The following is an 18,726-nucleotide window of genomic DNA, read 5'->3' as shown; positions in this document are numbered from 1 at the left end:
TAAGGAGCCTGCCAGCAGGGCCCGAACTCAGAATAAAGCAGGAGCCAGGCTGGGCTTGGAGAGGTGCCAGCCCCTGCAGAGGGAGCCCCGAGCACCCCACTCACGTTTCACCCACACGGAAGAAGTGCAGAATTGCTAATAGGAGGGCAGAGCTAGAGGCTTTGGGAGGAAGCAAGATCCTAAGTGAGGCACAGTTGTGCCTGAGTCTTCCCCGCCCTGGGGTCCTTGCTCTCCTCCCCCAGCTGCCCGGGAGATCCCTCCTTCAGGAAGACCTCTGGGACGTCCACCCTCCTCCTCCTCTTTCCACCCAGCCCCTCTCCACAACCAGGGGCTGTGCCCTCCCCTGGGACTGAATCAGCACCTGACAGGTACCTGCCTAAAGCACTTTCTGGAACGTAAGAAGCAGAGGAAGTAGGGGTAAGAAGGCAGGCTCTCCTTGGCTGCCTGGGTTCACACCGCAGCTCTGCCACTTTCATCATTTTAACCAAGCCACTGAACCTCCTCTCCTCATCTGTAAAATGGGGAGAATGGAACTGCGGCGTGAATGAAATCAATCATGGAAGGCATCTGGCTCAGAGCCTGGCTTATGCAATAAACTTGAGTTTTTGCATCTCTAACTCATCCCTTTCCTCCACGGAATGGAGAGCTCCTCAGGGGTGCGGGCTCTGTGTCACCCCCACCCGTGTCTCCAGCACAGAGCCAAATCCACTTCCCCAGTAACAACATGGAACAACCACTCCACAGGGTGATCAGGAAAGGTCAGAAATGGAGTCAGGGACCCAGGCGATGACTAAGAGCCGCACCGAACTTAGCGGTCTTGCTCCGAGTGGGTCCTGGGTCAAGTACGAGAGCAGGTTCCTTTACTCCTCTGAACCTCAGTGTCCTCATCTTTAAACCTGAGATAAAACTGACAAGCTCACAGGGTTACTGGAAGGAGTAAATGAAAGGATGTTTCTAAAGAACTTAGCACAGTTCCTGCCCCACAGTAAGTCTCAATAAATGTAATGAGTTCTGTCACTTTGGTAATAATAATGCTGGATTGCTATCAGTAATGAACACTGGCTACCCTGAGGTCATTTGCAGCCACAGCTACTCTCTCAAGAGGTACTTAAAGGAAAAAAGCAGAACAGAGGACTGCCTCTGAGATGCTGGGGGAGGAGAACTGCCTACTGAGGGCCCAGATCAGAAGAAAGTTCTGGAAGCATCCTGGCAGGGACCCTTTCCAGTGAGAAGCTGTGGGCCCCTGCCGTTCTCAGCATCTCTTCTCTAATTCTGCCTTTTTCCCTCTTTGCGCTGTTAGCCTTGTCACACTGAGAGGAAGGCGTGAAAGGTTGGAGTCTGGAAATTAACATTTCAAAGTCAGTGTTGGCTGAGCTCTGCCTCCCGCCTCCCGAGCATGGAGGAGGGTTGAGGGGTGGAGCTGGCATGTGCGGTCCCCACAGCTTTTGTGCCTGATCAGTCATCTCTCATTTTCCTTCCGCAACACATGAACGAGAAACATCACTGACAAAGCTGCCCCAGCCAAGATGAGCCAGCCTTCAAACGCAGCTCTGTCCTCTCTGCTCAGGAAGACATGGAAACTCCTCTGGCCTCCTCTCCGCCTGCAGACCTCTGTCAGACAGGCTGGGCCAGAATCTGGGAGGAAGAGAGAAGTGTGTTCAGCCCAGTCTGCTCAGATACCCACCCCAGCAGCCATTAGGTCAGACAATGGTCGACCTCCCAGACCGGCCCCAAATGAAGCGCAGAAAAGCATCAAGCGCTTGCTTGTGGATCCGCTGTCCCTTCAACAACCCCCGCGAGTAGATTTTACCTAGAAGATATTTGCTGGCTCATTCTCTTCCCATCTGAGAATCATGCCTGGGGAGAAGGCACCGAGAATATTCTATGGCAACCCTACAAAGGTATGGCTCAGCCCCTCACTCCGTGTGTGGTCAGAACAGTCACAGTCCCAGGAGACTCCTCTGAGAATGACACAGGGTGAAAACGCACAGACAGACTGGTACAACCATTCTGTAAAACCATTTGCCAAGAGCCAGTAAAGTTGACAACACTCAGGCACACATCCTAGCAACCCCACTCCCAGGAATTCACCTGAGAAACTCTCCCCAACAGGCATCGGGAAGCACACGTGAGGACTTTGTCAGCCGCACTCTCTGCAGCCAAAAAACCTGGAAACAAGTCAAACATGTGCTGGCAAGAAAATGGATGCGCTGTGGAAATTTATACAGTGGTGACAATGCATGAGCCGCAGCCACCCATGCCATCATGGGCGAACTTCAGAGACATAGTGCTAAGTTAAAAAAAAAAAAAAAAAGAAAGAAAGAAAAAGGAAAAACCTGATTGTAGAAGAATGTACATCGCTGGACTCCTTTTATAAGAACTTAAAGAGTAAGCAAAACTTAAAGTAACGCTTACATACACATGTCTTAATAATACAAAGAAAATTACAAGCACAAAAATCAGCGAGCGGTTCCCCCTCTGTTCCTGGGAGGCTGTGGCGGGGTGGGGGGAGTAGGGGGCCTTCCAACAGCATCCTAATGCTCTTCTGCTTAAATAAGTTGGTGAATTCATGGATACTCATTTTATTAGGATGCTTTGCCATTAATATATACATTATTTATAACACATTATAAATATTCTTTTTTATTATGAAAAATTCACCTAAAAATCATTTTCAAAAAGAGGGCTGGCAGTGATATCGGTAGGGACACATGAAGGCCAAAACTGACTGAAACCCCAAGGAATGCTGAAGCTGAACCAGACGATCACTGACAGCCCTCCAGCTGAGGGTTCAGGTTATAAAAACTGGAGACAAATGTACAATCATACGCTGCTTCTGCAGCTGCCCGCCGTGTCATCGGCACACGCTGGGCTAGCCACAGGGTTGACTCTAATTCCCACTTGTGGACACTGGGTGTCATTCCTGCCGTGGAAAATGTGGCTCTGAGAGGTGAAGTGACAAGGCCAGGGTCATCCAGCTGGTCCTGCCGCGTAGTGAGAAAGCAGATGCTCCCCATCTGTCCGCGCCTGCAAAGACTGCGTCTCTCCACGATGCCAAGCAGCCTCTCAAATATTTATAGACATAAATGGTGAATGAACCAAAGCGCAATTCAGTCCAACACATATTTATAAATATTTATAACCAAATGTTTTGCTTTGATAAGGCCTATTCTCTGAAGTGCCTGGCGTCAGACACACGGGGCTCTTTCCGTGGGAGCAGGCTGTGGCTCACCTGGGGACATTAACTCATTTCCATGAACGCACACTTACGTCTGCGTTCAAATCCTACACAGATGGCCCTCCGCCCCGTTACTCATCATAATCAACTTAACACACCATGAAAAGAAGGCTCAGGTGCTTTGGGACCACAGGATGCTGTGTTTGTGAGGGAATTCATGCCTCTCTGCTGCCTAAAATCTGCCAGAGGCTCCCCACTGTTTTCGGAATGAAATCCAAACGCCTCGGCAGAATGACATGTCCTGGCTGAACCCATGTCTTTCTGCTCCCGGCTCACACTCACACCCTGAAGGGAAGGCTGGGCTCCAGGGGCAGGTTCTCGAAGGCCTCGTGCTCCCCTCTTGCCACCTGTCCTTGCACAGGCCATTCCTTCTGTCCTTCCCCTTTTCTTCACCTCTCCGCAGGCCGAGCCCATGCCCACCGCGCTCAGAGCCCAGCAGTGGATCCTCCTCCCACAGGGAGCTGGGCCCCCACCACTCCTGCACAAACTGTCCCCTAGGTCTCATCCCTCTGCACCAGCTCTCAGTTTTCTTGTCCATCCTTCACCACAGACCCTGAGCTCCCCTTTCTATATCCCCAGCCTCGAGGATGGACAGATATGAATTCAGAGCTCAGCAGAAGCCATGCTGTCACCTGAGCCTCCTGCCCCGGGGCCACAGGAAACAACAGGGGGTTGGGACATGCGATCCGTGTTAATGGGCCTGTGCCAGCCTGTGTTGAGCTGTGGCAGCATGATCTGCCTTCAGTCCTCACAGCCACATGGTGAGGCCGTGCCAGCCCCACACCACCAGTGAGGAGACCGAGCTTTAGAAAAATCCCAGGACGGTAACAAAATCACGCAGCCAGCCGCCCAGGCTTGCCAGACTCCAGAGCCCATGATCTGTGGGTAACCTTTGAATAAATAACTGAATGTCCTCAGAATCCAGAAATCGGAGGACGTAAGCCCTGAAAAGCATTTGGGAAAGCAGTAACAACTTTTAGTTGTCCCTTCTGGGTGCCTAAGAGTCTTTTATTTTTTAATCATCTGCAAAGAGGGCTAATGAGGACACCTTAGAGATTTGTACCGCTTTGTAATTTCAAAGGATTTTCTATCTAAATCGGCTTTTCTGAAAATTTGCCTTTGAGGACTTTTGAGGTGGGTTTTATGGGTTGTCCCAACAGTGGGACGAGGCGATACAGAGACGTGGCCACAGACACATGAAGAGACTCACTAGCTACCTGCCCTCTCCACCCAGGGGGAGGCAAAGGATGGCGGTGAGGCCCAGTGGGGGTTAGAGGACCCCCCCGCCCCCCACCAGCATTCTAGGCCCTCCATGCCTGAAGCCACACCCACCCCTCCAGGAGTTCAGGACACCAGGGACCTTCCCCCCAGGACAGGAGACGAGGATGAGTGACCCAGAAGAGGAGAACCATCTGCCCCGAGAATTTTTTTTTTTTAAAGATTTTATTTATTTATTTCACAGACAGAGATCACAAGTAGGCAGAGAGGCAGGCAGAGAGAGAGGAGGAAGCAGGCTCCCTGCTGAGTGAAGAGCCCGATTCGGGGCTCGATCCCAGGACCCTGGAATCATGACCTGAGCTGAAGGTCGAGGCTTTAACCCACTGAGCCACCCAGGCGCCCCTGCCCTGAGAATTCTTGACCACTTCGCAATATGACTATACGCCAGGGACCAATGGGACAGGTAGGAAGAGCAATTCACCACACTCTTCAGGGTCAATGTGGGAGCAGCCAAGGCCGCAAGTGCCCCACAGAATGAAGCGGGCTGGACACAGGGTGTGTTGGGCCAAGGCCAGGGCCTCCAACTCTGGGGCCCGCCCAAGGGAGGCCCCCCCATTGAAAGAGGGCCCAAGAGAGCCCAGAAGCAGAGAAAGGATCACTACTGGACAATCCCAAATCTTCCCCTATGGACAGCAAAGGCCCTGGGAGAACTAAGCCTGGACCCCAGGAGTCCTGCCTTGGCCCAGAAAGAGGCCCACATAGGCTCGGCCTCCCTGCCTCCCCCACCCCTGGCTAGTCTGAGCCTCGGTTTCCTCCTCTATGAGATGCAGATATTAAGAAACAATTCCAACCTCATAGGCTTTTGAGACGATTAAATAAGACAAGGCATCGAAATCCCTTAGCACCCGGGAGGCCCCGACACACAGGATTCTCCTACTGTTCGGAGGTTCTGCCGTGACAGTCAGGCTTGTCAGCTGCACATGGCCTGGGAACAGGGACCGTGTCGACCTCGTCACCATTGAATGCCTGCATACGGACTAGGTCCTCAGCAAACAGCAAATGACTGACCCATCAGGCCATCAGAGGCTGTTCAGACCGGGAGGAAATACCTGGATCACAGAGTGTGGGGGCTAGTCGGGCTCAGGAGCCCCTTCCTGGCTTTCCTGGTGGGGTGGGGGCTGGCGGGCTACCCACCAGGCTCTGCCTGATCACCCCCAGGGCCAGAGTTCTCCATACTGCAAGAAGCCCAGCACCCTCTCTTAGGCCGCTCTTCCTCGGATTCGACCTCCGCCTACCTGCCAGTGCTGATCCTCCTTCTGGAGAATGCAGAATAAGCCATGTCCTCCTGTGCCTGACCCCCTTTCTCAGCAGCTCTGGGGACCACCCCCCAGCCTACTAGTCATTGGCTGACATCGCTCCAGTTTCTTCACTGACCCTTCATGGGCCGATGCTGGGTGCCTGTGGGTCTGGCAAACTTTCCAGGCAAGAGCTTGGAGCCTGGCAACACATGCTAGGGAAGGAGGCTTCCTTCCTCAGCTCCCCTATTGGCCTCCCTGACCCCCAGTCCTGGGCCTGAAAAACCTTTACAAATCCTGTCCCTGGAGTCTCTCCTATCCCTCTACAGGTGTCATGTCAATGTCATGTCAGTGATTCAGGTCATTGATTAGGGGAAGGCCAATAAGCAAGACCCATTACTGGGCACCCAGGTGTGCTGTGACCTCTCCCCTAGAAATCTAATTCACCTATGAACCACCCCATTCTCCCATAGCACCGTGGAAATAGTATTTTTCTGCTCTTCCTTCTAAGGAGCCAGGTTCAGAGAAGAAGCCTGTGTCAGATTCCAAGTTTGTGAAGAAACATATACTCCTCCCAGAAGGACTAAGGGGTTGAGGAGAGCTGGGCAGCTGGGGAAAGCTGCCTTCCCATGAGGGCAGCGGGCTCTGTCCTTGTCAGGAGAGTGTGGGTATCAGGGGTGAGTGGACCTAGCACAGACTTTGGAGTGAAACTTGCATTCAAGCCTTGGCTGTGTCAACTCCCTTGCTGTGTGACCTTGGGCAAGTTGCATGACCTCTCTGAGCTTGAATGTGAAAGGAGACTCAACAAAATATACTTCACAGGGCTGTTGTAAGAATACAATTAGATGATGTATGGAGAGTCATTAGCTGGCCTGGGTTAGGGCCAGTACTAAAAATGTCTTCAACTATGATGATGATGAAGAACCAGGAGAAGGGGGAGAAATAACCATTCATCACCACACCACCCCCACCTGAGGGGATGGCTTCCTGAACTGCTGGAAGCCCACTGCAAACATTCCAGGTTCCTCCCTGCCACGAGCTGTCCTGAGGCTTGGGGTCAACACCCCTTCCCCACCTTACAGAGCCTGGAAGATTGGAGACCACCCACAAACATGCACCCACTGCCCCCAGGCCCAGCCTGGCCTCCTGGCCCCTCTCCGCAGTGTTGCTGACCGGGAGCCTGCCCCCACTCCCTTACAAGTGAGGGTCTCTCCCTGGCTCACTCGTTCTGGAGACAGTGGGACCTGGGGCTGGGCACCCTGCCCAATTAACACTCTCAAGAACACAGCTGCAGTGGCAGCTGGACTCCCGGGGGGTGGGGGGAGGCCCAGGTGTTCCTGCCTCCTCTCAGGTGCAGGCTAGGGGGTTCCCAAGCACTGCCAAGGAGTGGAGAAGGCAGGGTGTCTCCCGAGAGCCTGCACTAGGCCTAGGCCCCACCCCAGGGCACCTGGCCTTACCCTATAAGCATACGGGGGCCTCACGAAAGCCTTGTCCCTTCTGTGACAGGCATACCGCAGAGACAAGAGAACTGGTGGCCTCTGGAATGAGCAGACCTGGGATTCCCTGCTGGCCCCAGCTTACCCCCCGTCTGGAAAGTGACAGCACACTCTTCCCCATGTTGTCACAGAGTAACATGAAGACGCAAGGCTTGGAACTTGGTCCACAGTCAGCACCCAGGGAGGTGCCGGGGTCCTCTCTCCCCTTGCAGGCGGCAGACACACGCCAGTGCCGTGCTTCCTAGGGAAAGAGAAGATGGTCTCGGAGCCACACACAGAGAAGCAACTTCATCTCTGCCTCCGAGAGACCAGCTTGAAAGAAAAACACTTGGCATGAGGAAAAGTAAAAGGGGCTCTGATACCAAGGAACCTACCCTGGCAGGTCTGAGAATAAAACACACAAACGGAGTGTGCAAAAAACCGTGTAGGCACAAAAGGAACCAAATACAGGGAGAAGAAAGATGGGGTACAACGTCTATTTAAAAATCATAAAGACAGCTTCTCGCCTCTAATAATTTTCTTGCTTATCAACATACTCTCCACTTCAATAGCTAATTGATGTTTGCTTGCACTGAGCTAGTTTAATAAAGCTATTTATCTTTGTGTTTAACAATAACCACCACCACAACAAAAACAGGATGTGACTGTTTCCAGTAGTTTAACCCTCAAGGGGCTGGAGCACACTACCGCCACCTCGTGGCAGGTCACCTAAATTGGAGGGACAGAATCTGAGAAGTATATTAAATCCCTATGGTGGCTGAATCTGAGAAAGAGCCATGAGGTTTTGGTCATATCACCCACATGCAGGTCATCCCTCAGTTACCAGCAACTAGTTAGAAAAATCAGCAAACTGGGGCACCTGGGTGCCTTACTCGGTTGAGTGTCTGACTCTTGATTTTGGGATCAGGCTCCACATTAGGCTCCACACAGAGTCTGCTTGGGATTCTCTCCCGCCCTCTTTTTCTCCCTCCACCTCACCCCTGCTCTCGTGCTCTAAATAAATAAATAAATAAATAAATAAATAAATAAATAAAATCTTAAAAAGAAAAATCACCAAACCATGCTCCATTCCCAGCCCTCCTTGAAGAAAACTCACTCTTTTTTCTTATCTATAAAAATGAAGGTTCTCTGCTGGTTCTGACATTTGGAAGTTTTATAAATGTACTTCAGAACCTCCAGGAGTGTCTGTTAAAATGCAGATTTCTGGAGACATCTGGGTGGCTCAGTTAAGGATTTGCCTTCGGCTCAGGTCATGATTCCAGGACTCTGGGATCCTACATCAGGCTCCTTGCTCAGCAGAGAGCCTGCTTCTCCCTCCGCCTGTGCTCCCCCTGCTTGTGCACACTCTCTAACAAATAAACAAAATCTCTCTCTCTGACAAATAAATAAATAAACTCTTAAAAAAAAAAAGGAAGATGCAGATATCTGGTTCTAGCCTCAGAGTCTAAATCATAATATCTAGGGAAAGGCTCTAAAATCCACATTTTTAACAAACAGGCTCTTATCTCTTTAATGTTTGAGAATGGCTACCCCCAAGCCCTTGCATGTAATATTCAAGACGCCACTTTGTTAAATCTAGAAGTTTTGAGGTACCTGGGCATATCATGGCACCCTAACATTTCCTGAGGGCCTGAATATTACACAGCACTCAGTGCAGTCTCATAAGGACTCCATACGGTAAATCAGTTTTAGACCCATTTTGCTGATGGAGAAACTGAGGCTCAAAGAGGCACCATGAATGGCCAAGAGCACGAGCTGAGTGAGCTGGGTCTAAAACTTCATTTTTCGAATATCCATCAACTTGCCAAGGAATCCAAAACCTTCTTGACTCCAATCTCCATTTCTCAGTGCAGTGGGGCTGGGGTTCCCAGAAAGCAACAGAGTTCAGGGCCTGCTCCCAGCTCTCAAGAGCTCTTGGCAGCCCTGTGGGACATCAGACTCCACCCCAAGCTAACAGAAGATCATGTCATCCTGCGCCATCGTTCAAAGCGTTCCTCTCACTCCAAAGCCGTCACTGTGGGTTTTGACATTCAACTTAGAAAGGCGAGGCTATGACCAAAACCTGCACTCATCTCTTCTGCCAGGAGAACACATGTTACTTGAGGAGGAAGGAAAGGTGACTAATCTTTGCTATGATAGCTACCTACACTTTGCAGCTAGAAGCTGTGTGCTTAGGGATTTGAACTCCAGCTCTGTTGCACACTGGCTCTGTGACCTTGGGCGACTTTCTCTCTCTGCACCAGTTTCCTCATTGGAAAAATGAGGAAAACAAAATCTGACTTCAGTGTTGCTGTAAAAATTCAAAGAGATAATAGACATAAGGCGTTACCATGATGACTGGGATACAGGAAGTGCTCAATAAATGGTAGTTTAAAAAAAAAATATTCACACACATTCACAACATACGGCTCAGAAAGAAATGGAAATAAATCCCGTTTCCCAGACAGACACGGAGTTCCCCAGAGGCTGGAAGGACGCCACACCGTGTCGGTTACGGGCAGGCACTGGGCTAGACCCACATCTGCTCTGCTAGAGCGCCAGTTTCCTAGACTGGGAAAGGCTTTCTGGCTCCAGTTAACATTAGAAAGAGTTCCCTTCCCCACTGCCCCTGCCATCTTCCTGTAAACCCACAGGAAACTTCTCTGGGGAACCCGACCTTCCACGTGAAGGTCAGGGCATCCGCTCGTCACCGTCTTTATTATTACACGAGATGGCAGGCAAATCCCCTTTTCGTGATCCTCGGAGGGATGGGGGGGTCTGTTTATCTTTTAATTGAAACAGGAGTGGGGGAAGGGAACCGCTCCTGACCAACCTAACCACCGCCTCTGTGTTCTTCAATTACTGGTACAAAATGATTTGATGAGAGGAACCAAGCCGACATCTGGGTTTCAGTGAGCATCTGACATGGGGCCTCGCTAATTAATCTGGAAACATGAATTGACAAAGGCTCAAATCCAAGCGCAGTCAGGGAGAAAGCCGGCTGACGGGCCGTGAACAGAAGGTGGTGTGCGGCAGGCGGGTGCAGAGGTCACTGGGAGTGGCCAGAAGGACTCTGAGATGGCGCCTGGCTTTGTCATCTGACCCCCAGAGGACGGGCTGGAGGTGGCCCAGGAGCAGCTGGGAGGGGCCCGGCTGACGCCCCGCCTGATCTGTGTGGGCAGCCAGGGAGGCAGACAAAGGGACCCAAACATTCTGCCCCATAGGCCAGACAGGTTGTTTTGTTCCCACCTGGCCTGATGCCCACCCATTGTTCCATCTTCCCCAGTCCTAATTCTTCCTCATGTAGTCTTAAAGGTTGAAAAAAAGAAGAAAAAAAAGAAAGAAAGAAAATCATCTGTATATACAAGAGTACTTACCTTTTCATAGTCGTTTCTCGGTAAGTCCCTTTTGGAGTCGATCCCTTACTAGGCACCAGACACAGAGCTAAGAGCTTTACATACATTACGACCTTTAATCCTTTTAAAATCCTTATAACCAAGGTAATGAAGTCTTACTTCCATTTTACAGTTGAGCCAAAGGAGACCCAGAGGGGTTAAGCTAGTTGCCTAGGGTTGCACAGCTAGTAAGTACAGAGCCAGACTCCAGCCCAGGACTGCCTGCCAGGCCCCTGTTAACCTACAACAATTTCAGTGTGACCGCCAAGCGGGGGGATGCTGGAGTCCCAGAACCTTGGCCAATGAGAGCCAAGGAAAGCCCAGAGATCATGGGTGACCATCCAGCTGTATCCCATGTGACGTTGGAGCAGGGCCTGAGGCTAAGGGGCAGCAAGGGAGTGGCCCGGGCCCCTGCCCTCCCCGCCAGTGTCTGTTTTATATCTCGGGTTCCCTGTGAGATTTATTTTGACTGAACAGGTTGCTGCTTCTAAACTCCGTCCCCTGCTGATTCAAATCCACTACTCACATTTTAGAGTGAAAGGTACACAAAATCTGGGAGCGTGCAATGACTCATCTCAGAGCACAGGAGCCAGAACCCATGTCTGCAATCCTTTGTGCTCCACACCATGTCCAGAGGGGAGTCCAAACAGAGGCACAGGCTTCCCTGGTACGGCATTTTCACAGGCTGTGCCCCTACCTGTTCGTTTGTCCTTCTGAGTGCCTGGCACCCAACAAGTGCTTCGGAGATCCTCACTAGCATTACAGTTGTCTTTCATTGTTCCCTGGTGCTAACATAAAGCCTCCCAGCACCCCGACTCTGGCCCAACCTCCCGACCTCCCACCACCACCCAACGGGAGACGCTGTGTATCTGAAACAGGGCCGATCCAGTCCCTGGCTTGTAGCTTGTTGTCCCAACTTCATTACCTGCAAGGCTCCTCTCCCCTCCTTCCCACTGCGTCTATGAGCCATCAAGATCCGTGTCACCGGCCCGGGAGTGCCAGCATCTCACACCTTTCTCCCGGCTGACAGTTGGCACTGCTCTACATTCTCTCCTTCTGTAGACCTATTCATCGCTCTCCCATTTCCTTTGGCTTTTGAAAATTAATTATCAGTGATTTGTTAAGTTCATTAGCTCTGCCTCTCAACAGCATGGAAGGCCTGCCATCTGGACTCGTATTTTCATTTTCATGCAAGTTGCTCCATAATTACATAATAAGTGGTGTCACCCTGCAAAGCCGTGCTGAACGCACGCAGCTCACCCCGCCTTTCTTCAGACTTACACGATCTCTCGCCAGGACAAGGCAGGTCTGTCTCTCTGCTCCTAGAGCCTCCGCCATCTTGCTCTTAAGCATTTACTGACCCCATCTTAGGACCACAGCCAGTGTAGGCACCCTTACATGTGCTTTCATACGTGCCTGTTGTTCTAGGAGGTTACTATCATCAACCCATTTGCAGATGAGAACACTGAGGCTCAGATGAGGAAGTCACTTGCCCAAATAATGCTAAATTTTCAAGTAGTGGAGATTTGAATCCAAGTCCTAGGTCTACACGAGAAAGCCCCCAGGCTGAAGGTGGTATGATCCTTCAGGGCCACCCCTGCCTTTCCACTAAATCCACATTCCATCCTGCATTCTAGCACAGGACCTTCTGGGTGTGCAGCCCTCACCTGAGTTCCATTTTGTCACCCATTCCTGCCTGATCAGCTAGAGCCCCGGTCAAAGCCACTGCCTCACAGACACCAGATTCTTGACGGGGTAGATGCATGTGCAGTGATATGACGAATAAATTCTATTTATTGAGCACTCACTACATGATAATTGCCAGATGCCTGGATTACCTCATTTAAGTTACACAACACTCTTGTAAGACAGGTGACAGGAGGGCGGGGTTATCGTACCCATGTGACAGAGAGAGTAAGATGAAGCCCTGGCCGTGGTCACCCAGGAGTAACTTATGGAACTGAGATTTGAACCCAGGTACTCTGATTCCAGAGCCTTCTAAACCATCCTCCCTCATAAGGAAAGAGCCAACTACATTCCTGAGAGGCTGCTACACACGGAAGGACCCTAATCAATAAGGAAGATGGGTCGGGGGACGCCTGGGTGGCTCAGTCGGTTGAGCATCTGCCTTCAGTTCAGGTCATGATCCCATGGGATGGAGTAAAATGTCAGGCTCCCTGCTTGGCGGGGAGCCTGCCTCTCCCGCTCCTCCCTGCTCATGCTCACTCTCACTACCCTTCTCTCTCTCTCTCAAACAAAAAAAAAATTTTTTTAATCTTACAAAAAAAAAAAAAAAAAGGAAGGAAAATGGGTCTAAGCAGGTCACAAGGTAGGTGCAGACAGACTCCCACGACGCCACTGTGGGCACGTGAATCCCTGTTTTCAGGTGAACAGTTACTGATGGGGAAGATTCCCAGAACACTCATTCCACAAACATCTACTGGATGTCCATTAGAGAGCAAGGACCACACTGGATGTTGAGGACACTGAGGACAATAGATCTTCATTCCATCCTTCAGGAGCCACAGATGCTGGACAGAGGATGTCCAAGCCTGATACATGTTACAAAGAGGTAAAGTCAGGAGTGTTGAGGAAACACATGGCAGGGGACCCCACCCAGCCCATGAGGTGACAAGAGAAGGCTTCGCTGAGTAAGCAGGGTCTCCGGTGAGACCCAGAGGATGACAGGAACTGTCACATGATGTGTGTCGGTGTGTCTCTGAGAGTACATTGTGCCTCTCTCCAGGGAGCGCATGTTCTGGGCCAGGGGAACAAGAACAAGCCCAGAGAAGCATGAGGACAGCACCCGTGAGGAGCTCAGGGAGGCTGGTACCCTGCACAGCAGCAGGGGTGCCCCCTCATTCATTCAACAGATGCATACCCGGTGCCGGAGACACTCCCTGGGACCACCAGGTCTGACAGCTGCTTTGCAAGCCCAGCAAACCTGGTCCGTCCTGGAGCTGCCTTATTTTTGGGCTCCTCAAACCGTCTCTGAGTCTGTATCTCATCCGCTCACAGCTCTCCCTGAAGTCGATTCTATCTGTCTCTGTCTCTTGAGAGTCACCCCCTCTAGCACCTCCTAGAACTTCAATGCTGGTCCTTGTCCAGAGGGGCTGTAGCCACTTCATTGAGGAATGGAACTCAGCTAATAACGTTTACTGAAGCCGGTCCCACACCAGGGGCCTCCTGGTGGGACACCCCCCAGTGAAGCCACACTACACCCATCGGAGGCCCGTTATCTCCCTTTACAGATGAAGAAACTGAGCCCGGGAACGGCGTGACGTTTGCACCACCTCACAGAACTGGTCGTCTCTCCTCAGCCTTGCTTGCTCCCTCTTTCCCAAAGAAATGACCCTCCAAAACCAACGTTCTGTCCTCCCTGAAGGGACTGTGGCAAAGTCAGGGACATGAGGCTGCTTCTCCCTAATAACTTGACATCACTCTTCAGCAGGCCACATTCTAGCAAAAGGAATGGATTCCTTCAAAAGCTCTGTGAAATGTAATCTGTGAGCCACCCACCCAGCAAAGCGGAGACGAGGGGCCCTCCCTTGGTTTGACAAAGAATGTAACCCATGGGGAGACAAGACAATTAGACTCCTCTGGAACAGCTATGCCTGGACAATCCAGAACAAGAACCTACTACGCGCCGAGCCCAGTTTCCAGGAGAAACCTAGTCCTGAGGTCCCCCTCCTAAGGAGTTAACCACTGGCCACGAAAACACCAGAAATACGCGTCAAAGCAAAGCCCTAAAGCTTCGTTCTCATCCAGAGGTTTGCCAGCCCTCGGGCAGCATAGGACACATGCCAAGGAGGCCTGAAGCCCTCCGTCAAACAGTGCCGCCTGAGTAAACAGTGAGCCTTCCCCATGTACACAGACTCCAGCGGGATGAGTAAAAACAAACTCACTTAAAAGCATTTCTGCAGCGGAAGCCTCGGGGATGAGACCACACAGGATCTCACTTTCCCTATGACACAGTTCTGGGATCTCTATATTTTTAAAGTGAGTATGTATGACCTTCATGAATTTTTAAATAACCTAAATTAAAATGATATTAAACTCCCAGTAGCTTTGTCCCTGTATTTTCTGAAATGACACAGGCTCCAAATCCACTCGTGACCAGGCAAGGCAGTGGAGGCAGGGGAGGTCTTCTAAGTCTTTTGACATTGGGAGGGACCCCTGGCCTTGGGAAGGTTGGGCCCCAGGGACAGGGGCTTTTCAGCCCTGAGCTCCTCCTCAGCACAGCGGCTGCCCTCCCCGGAGAGCCCTGCTATTCCAAGGCTGAGGCCATTTCATGCCTTATCAATAATTCACGGCTACAAACAATAGTGCCAGCTGGATATCTTCGGGTGGGGGAGGGGCCTCTGAGGAGGCTGGCAGGAGAAACCTTTAACCGCCTGGAAGCAAACAACCACACATGTGCCCACACTGCCTACTAGAGAGAAACAGGACCTAGAAGCACTTTAAGAGTCAAGGTTCAACCTGAGAGGGCTTATGCTTGGAAACCCTCTCAAAGACCCCCACATTCCTCTCAGGGCCAAAGGTATTCCTGAGAATGCCCCGCATGAGATCCATCCCCCTCCCAGGGACACAAGGTAGGGCTCCTCCAGCTCTCATATAGGAAGACAGCCTGGGCACTAGAAGAACCACTAGCTCCGAAATCAGAAGAGTGAGTTCTGGTCCCCGCTCTGCCATGCGCCTGCTGTGTGACTTAAGATAACTGAATTAACCTTTCTGAGCTTCAGTGTACTCTTATGCAGAAGGCAGTCAAAATAGAAAAATGGGCAAAGGACTCAAACAGGAGGTTTAACAGAAAAGGAATACAAACAGCCTTAAAACCATGAAAAAAGGATGTCCAACCACACTTATAATTAAAGAAATAAAAATTAAAACAAGATTTTTTTAGCCCATCAAACTGGGAAAAATGAAAACCTTAACGATGCCCAAAGTGTGTGAAAAATCAGAGATCCTCATGCACTGTGGCAATGGTACAGCCCTCCTGGATAGCAATTTGGCACGAGCCATCATAAAATAAAATGCATTTTGACTTAGCACTTCCACTGCTAGGAGTGTGTCCTGTAGACCTATTCATAAGGGCAACAGACAGACAGACAAGGATTTTTCTTTTCGTTTTGTTTACGAGAGCAAAAAGAACACAGTTCAGTGACCTTCGATGAATACACAATGAGAATTCACAGTGCCAAGGAAAAGAACAGCAGCTCTACACGCGCTGATACTCAGCACCCCCGAGCTCTGGGCGGAGAGAGAAAGAGAAAAGTGGGAGAGGAGTACATCTGTTTTTCCATGCACAGAATATTTCTGGAAGTCTCCACACGAGGCTGTTTCAGTAGCTGCATCTGGGAAGAGGACCAGGAGGTCTGCACTGGGACCGATTTCTTTTCATTGTATAAGGCCTTTGTCCTAATCTATGTTTTGAACCAGGTATTACATTTTTAAGAACTTTAAGACACAAGGGTTTTGTTCCGCTTAGATAGGGAACGTCTTACCGGTATGGAAACTCAGTGCCCCTGCTGGGAGTGTCGTTTCTCAAACCATCAAAGACCATGGATGTGCCAAGTACTGTTCGTCGGCACACACGTGTCAAGTCCCACGTGCAACGTGGGCATTTCGGAGGGAAGGAAACCACCTGAACGTCTAGGGGAACGATGAGTTCGGACAGACTGCTCAGTGCTTCCACGCGCTCACACCTCACTCATCCCCAGAGATGTTTCAGGGGTCACTGACAACAACAGGGTGTGAACCGGCCGTCACCGGGTTCCAGGTGAGGACGGGGACTAACCGATTCTGTCTGATGAAGGCACCCTAGGGCCAGAGGCTGGCTCTCCTAGTGCAGGGCACAGGGATGCCTGAGGGTTTCGTCTCACTGACACCAGGCTGTCTGAGCATGCCACCTCACAGCCGGAGCGGGGGTGTTCCCCGGGCCCCCAACACCCGGCTTGCTGCCAGGCACAGGCACCCACCCAGCAAACATCTGCGGAACGGATGAATGAGTGCCTGTGAGTGGGCTGCCTGCCTGGGAGCTCACAGACCGTTAGATCTGGAAGGTCTTTCTGGAAGACCCAGCGCCCCAGGCACAAGTAGGACTTGCTCAAGGCCCATGGCAAAATGGGACAGAGGCAAGCCTGGGACCCAAGATCTGTGACCCTCCCCGAAGCTTCCTGGCCCGCTTGCTCCCTGAGTGTCCATAGAAGTCACCTGGTTCCAGATCCAACGTGCTCCCTCCCTCTACCCCCTCCTCAGGCTTTAGAGGTTTTTAAGGTGGTCTCCGGTGTGAGGTTTTTGTAAAGCATCCAGACCCACTGGCAGGGAAATCGTAACGCTGCCCCGTGCAGCAACCCCGTTAGGCCCTGTCATTCCAGATCCTGCAAGATACCAGCGTCTGCAGCTCACTGTCTTTAAGAGGCAGACTCAAGGTCTCTCCTCAGCAGGGTCACTGCAGGGCTGAAGGCCAGGGGACTAACCAGAAACTGTGTCCTCTGGGTACAAAGACGAACCCAGTGAGCTCTACTGGTTCCCTTTTCTGTCTGCAAGTGGCCCTTTACAAAAAAACCATGCACCCAGGTAGAAATCTGAGTCTGGGGTCCAGCTCCCAGCCCTGTTCCCAGCCTGCTAAGAGACTGAGTAAGTCATGCCACGTCTGTGGGCCTCTGTTTCTGCATCTGTAAACATGGGCTGTGGATTAGAACCTCTCTCGGGTTCTTTCAAGTTCATGAAGAACTAAAGCGGTAGCTCCTCCATGATGAGAGATGGAAACCCAGAGACAAAGATTTGCAACAAGCAATGGCCCTGGACAGACAGCTCCATACCAGCTTCCTAAATAATGCCAGCAGTGAAGGCCCTTGGAAGCCACCATGGGGCATCAGGTGCTGTCCACCCTGCAGGAGGCCAGGCCCTCCACCTCCCACCTCCCACGAGAGAAGACAGCCTCAGCCCTGGCCCTGGATCTCCTCTCCATCCTTCGTCCACACCGCCCTCTCTCCGAAGACCTCTATGGTCCCAGGGTCCCAGCGCTCCCCTTCCACGCAAAGCCTGAGCCAGAGTCCCAGGGAACTCTTCATCGCATTTAAGAAACAAGCCTTTTGAACAGACATGTGTAATTGGAAAGATGGGCCCAGCAGGAGAATCGGGAGTGTTTGCCTCTCACCTGGCACAATGCCGGCCTCAGGCAGCCCAGGCCACTTGGGCTCCACATGCACATGCACACGCGCGCGCGCGCGCGCACACACACACACACACACACACTCCTCAGCAAAGAGCCGGGAGTGAGCGTCCACCAGCTCACCTCTTCCTCCTATCTTCCCAGCAGACCCTCCCCTCCCCGCTCGGCCTCCAAGAGGGAGCCCACAACGTGCATTGTGTGTGCAAGATCCACAGAAAGTATTATAGCAAAGAAAGGCACGCCTGGAGCCTGGAGCCCAGAGCCCAGGGCTGATGGCAGTTGCTAAGAGACAGAGGATGCCCAGCTGGAACCGTGACTGCAGTTTCTTGTTTGTGCAAGAGCAAGATGAAGAGGAAAGGAGAGATGTGTTTGCTGTGATGAATTTCAGCCTCCACCAGATCCTGCCTCAGGAAGAAGAGATCTCACTTGAAATTATACCCAATGACGTTCAGTCTTGCTAGCCTTCTGGCAGCAGAAAAAGCTAAAAGCCCCATTCTTTCCCTATTCCTTAAATATATACCCCAAATAACTCAGCATCGCCCCCCCCCCAAAATCCTGGGAGAGGATAAAAGCTAGCCGTTCTGTCAAGGTGCAGTGCTGTAGGGAAGTAGCTTCAAGTCTAATCCATGGGCTTGAATGGTCTCCATTCAGTCCCAGCTTCTCTGCTTACTGGCTGTGTGTCTTTGGAAAAACCGCTTAACTCATCTGTGCCTCAATTTTTACTTACATAAAATGGGACTAATACAAGTGTTGTGAAGATTAAGTCCAGTAACCCTTGAAAAGTACTTAGCACAGCCCCTGGCTCTCAGATAAGACCCACAGATGCTCACTTTTACTAAACGTGGCTTGTCAGAGCTAAATCTTCCAGGATCCTTATTCTGAGCAGAAGCATGTGAGCTGCAAAATGGTCCAAACCAGGAGTCCTGTG

At 51.3% G+C, this 18,726-nt stretch overlaps 1 protein-coding gene across 1 annotated transcript in view; it reads right to left on the bottom strand.

The window, feature by feature from the left end:
* The window catches only part of SLIT1 (slit guidance ligand 1), a 162,860-nt gene that overhangs the window by 85,889 nt on the left and 58,245 nt on the right, over nucleotides 1–18,726 (bottom strand). The gene's annotated exons all lie outside the window — the stretch shown is intronic.

The sequence above is a fragment of the Lontra canadensis genome, unplaced genomic scaffold, assembly GCF_010015895.1.
Source record: "Lontra canadensis isolate GAN:19392208 unplaced genomic scaffold, GSC_riverotter_1.0 scaffold3, whole genome shotgun sequence".
NCBI lineage: Eukaryota > Metazoa > Chordata > Mammalia > Carnivora > Mustelidae > Lontra > Lontra canadensis.
The sequence above is the reverse complement of the archived record's forward strand: the minus strand, read 5'-3'. Positions and strand labels throughout refer to the sequence as shown.